The following is a 7411-nucleotide window of genomic DNA, read 5'->3' as shown; positions in this document are numbered from 1 at the left end:
ATTCAAGCTGGTTTTAGAAAAGGCAGAGGAACCAGAGATCAAATTGCCAACATCCGCTGGATCATGGAAAAAGGAAGAGAGTTCCAGAAAAACATCTATTTCTGCTTTATTGACTATGCCAAAGCCTTTGACTGTGTGGATCACAATAAACTGTGGAAAATTCTGAAAGAGATGGGAATACCAGACCATCTGACCTGCCTCTTGAGAAACCTGTATGCAGGTCAGGAAGCAACAGTTAGAACTGGACATGGAACAGCAGACTGGTCCAGATAGAAAAGGAGTACCTCGAGGCTGTATATTGTCACCCTGCTTATGTAACTTCTATGCAGAGTGCATCATGAGAAACACTGGGCTGGAAGAAGCACAAGCTGGAATCAAGATTGCTGGGAGAAATATCAATAACCTCAGATATGCAGATGGCACCACCCTTATGGCAGAAAGTGAAGAGGAACTAAAGAGCCTCTTGATGAAAGTGAAAGAGGAGAGTGAAAAAGTTGGCTCAAAGCTCAACATTCAGAAAACGAAGATTGGAAAAGAGTGGAAACAGTGGCTGACTTTATTTTTCTGGGCTCCAAAATCACTGCAGATGGTGACTGCAGCCATGAAATTAAAAGACGCTTACTCCTTGGAAGGAAAGTTATCACCAACCTGGATAGCATATTCAAAAGCAGAGACATTACTTTGCCAACAAAGGTCTGTCTAGTCACGGCTATGGTTTTTCCAGTGGTCATGTATGGATGTGAGAGTTGGACTGTGAAGAAAGCTGAGCACCAAAGAATTGATGCTTTTGAACTGTGGTGTTGGAGAAGACTCTTGAGAGTCCCTTGGACTGCAAGGAGATCCAACCAGTCCATTCTAAAGGAGATCAGTCCTGGGTATTCACTGGGAGGACTGACGCTAAAGCTGAAACTCCAATACTTTGGGCACCTCATGCAAAGAGTTGATTCATTGGAAAAGACTCTGATGCTGGGAGGGATTGGGGGCAGGAGGAGAAGGAGACGACAGAGGATGGGATGCCTGGATGGCTGGATGGCATCACTGACTCGATGGACGTGAGTTTGAGTGAACTCCGGGAGATGGTGATGGACAGGGAGGCCTGGCGTGCTGCGATTCATGGGGTCGCAAAGAGTCAGATATGACTGAGTGACTGAACTGAACTGAAATGAATGAAATTAAATATCTTTATTAACCATTCATTTATCTTCTTTGTGAAATGTCTACTCAAATCTTTTGCTGAGTTTTTAGTTCACTCATTTTTGTGTTTGAGTTCTTTATCACAAATATAGTTTACAAATATTTCCTCTCATTCTCTCAGTCTGTGGCCTTTTATTTCATTTTCTTAATGACAGTTGAAGATAAAATGTTTTCAGTTTTGACAAAATTGAACTTATTTTCAAATTTTGATGAAGTTCCCTTCATTTGTTCTTCTTCTGAGACTCACATTACACATATATTGGCTGACTTGATATTATCTCATAAGTCTCTAATTTTGTGTTCACTTTTCTTTAATCTTTTTACTCTCTTTTCTTCAGACTGAAATTTCCCTACCGATTTCTCTTGAAGATCACAGGCTTCTCCTCCTTCCATCACACATCTTCTATTAAGTCCATATTGAGAATTTCTGATCTTTGTTATTGCATCTTTCAATACAAAAACTGTTCTTTCAACAGTTTTTTCTTTTCAAAATATATAGTCACTACTTATTGATTCAATGTTATATTTCCCTATGATTCTTTAAACATAGCTTCATTCTTTGAACATATTTGTCATGGTTTTGCTTCTTGGAACCCTTTGCTTTATAATCTAGTGTTTAGGCCAACTCAGACAATTTCTATTGACTGCTTACCCCCCGCCCCAAGTATAATAAAACATCTTTCTGTTTCTTTGCATATTCTAGATTTTTTGTTGACTACTGTGCATTTTAGATAATACTATGTACTAATTCTCAATTCTGGTTATTTTTTCTCTGAGAGTCATCACTTTGTGTTTTTGTTTGTGTGTGTGTGTTTGCTTTTAAGAAATTTTCCTGGGCTGTATCTACAAAATCTCTTATAGTGTGCAACATACCAACTGGAAGTGTACTGATCAGTTATTCCCTCCTTATTTTTAAATTTTAGCCAAGCTTCCTAAAAGTTGCCACCATGTCTGCTTAGCTCAAGCATCTGCTTGGCTCAAATGCGTGTTCATATACTTGTAGTAAGGCTTCCACACTCTGCTGATGGATATGTATGTGGATAGGGGAGCACATGTCAAAGTTCAAGAGATTTTCAATTCTAACTTTTCTTTTCCACTGATCCTTCCAAGTCTTCCCTACATATGCATAGACTTTGCAGTTGATTTGTTTTTTCAAAATCATTGTAAATATGTCCACGGGGCAACATTCTCTGTCAATACAAATTATCCTGGGCTAGTCCTGGAAGGAGGAAGGTAAACTTATTTTCTGTTCTCCAAAATGTGCCCATCGTCCTTCATCTTTTTGCGTATCCCAAGGAAATGTACCTGGAAAGCCATAATGAACACAGAAAGAAAAACACTGCCGAGGGCAACCAGAGAATGCCCAAGGGAGAAGGGCCGAGGGAAAAGCCACGCTCATACACATCTATAAAGATAGGAACAGAAATGGCAAACCATGATAGAATTAAAATCACCACAGAATTCTTTACTTTAGAACTGATTGATTTGCTTTAATCATAAACATTGGATTGACTTGCACATTACAGGAAGTCCTTAAACTTCATCTTGACTTTGAGTCTCCCAATCAGAGGAGATGACTGGTAAAGATGACCTTAATGATAGGCAGTGTTCCATTTAATATTTCCATACTCATAATTCTAATCATTTATGTCATTTAAATCTTGAAGAGTTTTTCTTCTAACTCTGGCCTTATTTTCTTACAATCTTGCCAAGTTTCAAGTATGTATCCTTAGCCAATTTTAGTGTGTATGCACACCAGAAATGTGCAGACATGCTCATTTCAGCGGAAAAATATGTGTGTGTTTACATACCAGAAACAAATTAGTTGGGTTTATTTTTACCACAATTTTATGAAAATGGGCATTGTAAACTCATGATCACAGATGGCAATTTCCCTACAAGTGCATTTATTCTTTCAGAAAAATGTCAAAAGATCACAGTAATACATGTTTATCTAGATTCTGGCAAGTAATATTTAACATGACCAACTAAACGTAATGTGTGACCTTTTATTGGATGCAAGGTTGAGAACTAAATAACAGTAAAATTGAAAATTTGAATGTGGATCATGTACACATGATAGCATCATATCAATATTAAATTTTCTCAGCTTTATAATTTTACTCGTTATGTGAAAGAATGGGGCTTCCCAAGTGGTGCTAGTGGTTAAGGACATGGCTACCAAGGCCAGAGACGCAAGAGATGTGGATTCAGTCCCTGGGTTGGGACCCTGGAGCAGAGCATGGAAACCCATTCAAGTATTCTTGCCTAAAGAATTACATGGACTGAGGAGCCTGGTTGGCTATGGTCCATGCGGTCACAAAGAGTTGGATACAACTGAGGTGACTTAGCACACATATGCATGTGCAGAATGGCCTAGTTCTTAGGAGATACATAATGATTTATTATACTATGAAGTGTCAAGATGACTGTAACTAACTCAAAAGTTATTCATAAAGAAAGGAGTAATAAAGCATATAAGCAAAATACTCACAGTTGATGAAGACAATATGAGTGTTCATTGTAGTTTTCTTGCAGATTCTGTGTAGGCTTGAAATTTTTCAAAATAAAAATGTTGGAAGGAAATAAATAATTGAAACATAACATGTTATACACATAAATGGACAAGTTTAGTCTTGTTGCTTTAAAATTTTACCACTAGAAAAAACCTTGAAGCAATTTTTTCTTATAAATGGAAGTGATAGAAATATATAAATAATTGAAACATAAAACAAGATTTAGATCAAACATTATTGCCATGAACTTAATCTAATTCACTTCTGCCATATTGCATTATAGAGTAGTTTTTTAAACAATAATTAAATTTCACAAAAAATTTTAAAGGTAAAGTTCACAAAAGTTTCAGCTAGCTTTACTGATATGGAAAGTAAGGCCCCTAGAAGATAATTGCTTAATATAATTAATTTATAATTATAAATTAAATATAAATAAATAAAAATGAAATAAATTCATTAAAATGTCTTGTTTACTTGTATTATAAAGAGGTTTACAAAATATTCTGCAATGTTTGAGGATACTTAATTTAGAACTGTTATTTATACTCCATATACTCCATTCATCCTTTGGTTGGGAACTATTTTCAAATCTAACCTAATGATTTGAAGACTGAAAAGTGATTAATATGGTCAAAATGTATATCCCCTCCAGGAGAACATTTAACTTAGAAAAATATTCATTAAATGAATTTAGTTCAGTTCAGTTCAGTTGCTCTGTCATGTCTGACTCTTTGCGACCCCATGGACTGCAGCACACCAGACCTCCCTGTCCATCACCAACTCCTGGAGTTTCCTCAAACTCATGTCCATTGAGTTGGTGATGCCATCCAACCATCTCATTCTCTGTCGTCCCCTTCTCCTCCTGCCCTCGATCCTTCCCAGCATCAGGGTCTTTTCCAATGAGTCAGTTCTTTGCATCAGGTGGTCAAATTATTGGAATTTCAGCTTCAACTTTAGTCCTTCCAATGAACACTCAGGACTGATCTCCCTTAGGATGATCTCCTTGCAGTTGGATCTCCTTGCAGTTCAAGGACCCACAAAAGTCTTTTCCAAGACAAATTAAAGAAAGCCTAATAGGATAATGGATAACTAAAACTGAACTTCATGTATTTCTAGCAATAATATAGTTTTTCCTGACATGTTCCTTATGTTACATTTTTCACAAGTCAGTTGTCCAGTATAGAGAACATAAGTAGATTTTGGAATAAGATAGACTCCTAAACCACTACCTAACTGTGTGACCTAAGGCACATTTTCTGCAGTGAACCTGGATTCCTGAAATTAGTGAGACTGTTTCACTATTGACTTCTCATTATTCAAGACAATTAAGACAAGATTGTCTATGAAATTGTCAGTGTATTAAGAAGCAGACATCACTTTGTCAACCAAAGTCAAAGCGACTAGTCAAAGCTATGGTGTTCCATTTAATCCAATTAATGAAAATGGGCATTGTACAGTTATGTACAGATGTGAGGGTTGGACCATAAAGAATCAAAGAATTAAATGAGTGCCAAAGAATCAATGCTTTTGAATTGTGGTACTGGAGAAGACTTGAGAGACCCTTGGACAACAAAGAGACCAAACCAGTCAATCCTAAAGGAAATCAACCCTGAATATTCATTTAAGACTCATGCTGACACTGAAGCTCTGATAATTTGGTCACCTGATACAAAGAGTTGACTCACTGGAAAAGGCCCTGATTTTGGGGAAAATTGAGGACAGGAAGAGAAGAGGGTGACAGAGGATGAGATAGTTGGATAGCATCACCAACTCAATAAATATGAGTTTGAGCAAACTCTGGGAGGTAGTGAAGGACAGACAAGCCTGGCATGCTGCAGTCCATGGGGTCACAAAGTGTCAGATACGTCTTAGTGACTGAACAGCAACAACAAAAGGATAATATCAGATTTTGATTCTTATTCTAAATTCTTAAGTTTTCCATTATTTCCTTCAGTCAGTTCACTCAGTCATGTCTGACTTTGCAACCCCATGAACCACAGCATGCCAGGCCTCCCTGTCCATTACCAACTCCCAGAATGTACCCAAACCCATGTCCATTGAGTCAGTGATGCCAACCAAACATCTCATCCTATGTCGTCCCCTTCTCCTCCTGCCCTCAGTCTTTCCCAGCATCAGGGTCTTTTCAAATGAGTCAGCTCTTCACATCAGGTGACCAAAGTGTTGGAGTTTCAGCTTCAACATCAGTCCTTCCAATGAACACCAGGACTGATCTCCTTTAGGATGGACTGGTTGGATCTCCTTGCAGTCCAAGGGACTCCCAAGAGTCTTCTCCAACACCACAGTTCAAAAGCATCAATTCTTCAGTGCTCAGCTTTCTTTATAGTCCAACTCTCACATCCATACATGACCACAGGAAAAACCATAGCTTTGACTCAATGGATGTTTGTTGGCAAAGTAATGTCTCTACTTTTGAATATGCTGTCTAGGTTGGTCATAATTTTCCTCCCAAGGAGTAAGTGTCTTTTAATTTCATGGCTGCAATCACCATCTGCAGTGATTTTGGAGCCCAGAAAAATAAAGTCAGCCACTATTTCCACTGTTTCCCCATCTATTTGCCTTAAAGTGATGGGACCAAATGCCGTGATCTTAGTTTTCTGAATGTTGAGATATAAGCCAACTTTTTCACTCTCTTTTTTCACTTTCATCAAGAGGCTCTTTAGTTCTTCTTCACTTTCTGCCATAAGGGTGGTGTCATCTGCATATCTGAGGTTATGTTATCCCAGCAATCTTGATTTCAGCTTGTGCTTCCTCCAGCACAGTGTTTCTCATGATGTACTCTGCATGTAAGTTAAATAAGCAGGGTGACAATATACAGCCTTGACATACTCCTTTTCCTATTTGGAACCAGTCTGTTGTTCCATGTCCAGTTCTAACTGTTGCTTCCTGACCTGCATACAGGTTTCTCAAGAGGCAGGTCAGGTGGTCTGATATTCCCATCTCTTTCAGAGTTTTCCACAGTTTATTGTGATCCACACAGTCAAAGGCTTTGTAATAGTCAATAAAGCAATTACTTCCTTAAAAACTTATAAAATCTTCAGTAAAAAAAAAAACAAAAAACAAAAAACCACTAACCTCTTAATTACTACTATTACCTGCTGAAAAATTACAGAGATAGATGTTATACCTGCCTTCAAATGAGTTTCTAAATCATGTGTTATACAGACAGATTTATAAAGTCTTGTGTCTCCTTCTTCCTAGAAACTCATATGACAATAGTTCTCACACTTTAAAGAATATGCAAATCACCAATCATCTTGTTAAAAATGCCAATTATGGCTCCATAGATCTGCGATGGACCTTGAGATTCTGAATCCCCCCAGGACACACTGATATTGCTGGTCCACCAGGCACACTTTGAATAACAAGGGAGTCTAATAAATAACAATGCCACAAACAAGCACATGCATGGAAATTCAGGTCAAAAGATATTAGAATTAATAAGTAATATATGAATAAATATATGTGTAGTATGTAATAATATAATAATTTACAGCTGAATGTATGTGTGTGTGTGATTAGTTGGAGAAATGTTAAATCAAATGGCAACCCACTCTAGTATCCTTGCCTGGGAAATGCCTGGACAGAGGAGCCTTGTGGGCTAGAGTCCATGGGGTCACGATGAGTTGAATACAACTTAGTGACTAAACAACTAAAAAAAAAAAAAAAAAAAAAAAAAAAAA

Source organism: Bison bison, unplaced genomic scaffold, assembly GCF_000754665.1.
Source record: "Bison bison bison isolate TAMUID 2011002044 unplaced genomic scaffold, Bison_UMD1.0 scf7180017864376, whole genome shotgun sequence".
Lineage (NCBI taxonomy): Eukaryota > Metazoa > Chordata > Mammalia > Artiodactyla > Bovidae > Bison > Bison bison.
The sequence above is the reverse complement of the archived record's forward strand: the minus strand, read 5'-3'. Positions refer to the sequence as shown.